Source organism: Astatotilapia calliptera, chromosome 3, assembly GCF_964374335.1.
Source record: "Astatotilapia calliptera chromosome 3, fAstCal68.1, whole genome shotgun sequence".
Lineage (NCBI taxonomy): Eukaryota > Metazoa > Chordata > Actinopteri > Cichliformes > Cichlidae > Astatotilapia > Astatotilapia calliptera.
The window spans coordinates 5,237,281-5,239,769 of NC_137424.1; positions in this window are offsets into that span (position 1 = coordinate 5,237,281).

A 2,489-nucleotide genomic window follows, 5' to 3' on the forward strand; every position below is an offset into this window, starting at 1 on the left:
CAATGGACTGTGAGCTCAGTTCCTTCATCATTAGTATGGATTATATATGTATATGTATTATATTAGTATCATATATATCAGGTGCTGCTGCTTTCAGTCATTGTGCAAATGTGCTGTTTGTAAGGTTGTAAAGCTGCAGTCAGCTGAGACTGAAGAAGTCACCTGATCAGTGAGCAAACGTTTCTGAAAACGTCCAGATGAACAGAATCAACCTTTTGGGATCAGCCAGCAATGCAGCATCATTGTTGTTCAGCTTCAGAGGTTTGCAGGAATGAACTGATGACCAGAAACAGCTGCAAAGTCCAAGAAAATACCAGCTGGAGTTCAGCTGCATTTGAAGAAGTCAAAGAAAAGTAAGGATGGCAAAGGGCGACGTTTTCTTCCAAAGAGCTGCAAACATGGTCGACGCCTCATTAGAAGAATCATCTGGACGTTTGTGAGGAACTCTAACCAAGAAAGCAACGTCACACAGATCCAACAGACAGTTTCCATGACTGCAAGTGTTGAGTGGAAAAATGCTACATTGCATTATTGCATCCTCTCACCACAGGAGGCGCTGTTGGCACCACTGATTGCTGATCAGCTGTTCTCTGATGATCTGATTGATACTGTGAATAACGGGACTCACTGAACTCTGTGACACAGTGAAGATTACAGAGTTTAACTTCACCCTTTAAGACTGACCACAGAACCAAGTCCGCCAGAGCTTTTGTTATATTTTTACCTGCTGTGGAGCCATTTGTGGGAGCATTTCAAGTTGCTCTACATCAATACAACTGTTATAGCCCTAATTTTAATAATATGTGTGCATTAAGTCCATAGTAACTACATAAACTGCAAAAACAACCTCTGCTCATCCATCTCTGTGTGTATCAGGATACATTTGGTTCATAATACACAGAAAAATCAGAGTTATTACCTGTAATAAATGTGAAAGATTCCTGCAGTGATAACCAGGCAGGACTGAAACACATCCAAGCTGTCACCACGGTAACAGCACCGCCCATCCACAGGTGAGGGGAGGAGCAAAAAGAGGGACTTTGACCATTTTATACTAAAAACACTCAACTAATGTTTCTAATATGAAACAAATAAGCCCACATTAATGTGAGCGTTTATTAAATAATAATAATGATGATTTCCTCCTGATCTCATTTCCACAGCAGAGAAAACTGTGGTGTATATTGAGGTGGAGGGTGTGGTCTGTGGCTCAGGTGTAGAGTGAGGGTGGGGTGCACCACAGCAGCATGCTGGGACTGCTGAGGGTGGAGGAGGGAGTGATGATGACATCAGAGCTGCAGCACAGAGACCAGTGAACACACAGTCTGTTCATCTTTGCATAGATACAATATACAGCACAATATTGAATGACAGACACGCTGTGGGAGCTTCCACAGATACACTGACGTCAGCATCCAGAGTCCTCCTGCTGCTCCCCCCTCAGAGCCCCGTGATCAGCACCAACACATTCAGTTAGATGACAGAGTCCAGCTGCAGCTAGAATCAGCTCCCCTCTGTGAACAACAGCACAGCGTCAGTGTTTCACACTCAGTGAAAGGAGGAAACAGCAGAAGAACACCATGTGTGCTACGTTTCCCAGGACACACTACAAACTGCACAAATACAGAGCAGCACGTGGAAGGACCTGGAGCTGCATTTACAGAGCTGCAGACAGCGTGATGTCCTGTATGGACAGGTGGAAGGAACCAAGTCCTCAGCTGGAACACTCGTGTTTGTCCACAGACAGGAAACACAGCAGGAAACTTCCTCACAGAAGTGCAGCTCATGGATAACACACTTCCTGTCAGTCAGAATGAGGCTGCAGCCAAACACAGAAAGGTGTTTTTGTCCAGATGAGCCCAGAGAAGAAACACGAGTGTTCACAGACATCAGAAGCTCAGAGAGGTGAAACATGAGGTTGGAGTCCTCGTCAGCATCCAGAAGAGCTGCTGTGAAACCCTGAGTACTCATGACAGACTCTGATGGCACAAACACATCATGATTCAAACAGAAAGACAAACATGGAGCTCCTGATCCTCCTGCATGAGAACAAGCTGACATGAGCGCTGTGTCTGAGAGTGTCTCCCTGTCACAGTGACAATAACACAGCTGCTGCTCACAGTCATTAAACTGACCTGAGGTCAGCTGTGCTCCTTACATATGAACCATGTGACCTCACATCAGTGCTGTGGATGACTGTAGTCATAGAAGAGTAGAGCTGTAGCAGGTGGTGTGAGGAGGAGGTGGTGTATTGTAGTTAACGCAGTACTGAAACACTCCAGCAGAGGGCGCTGTTAAGTCCTTATTGTAACACAGTTACTGTGTGCAGTTAGACTTCATACATAATCTGCACTTATTTCCATCAGACATGCTGTCAGTAAATGATTGGTTTCTATTGATTCTACTTCCTGTTGACTCGTTTGATGACAGTGAAACAATCACAGCTGATTGTGTGATGATGTAAACTGTCACTGTTACATTCAGTGTGT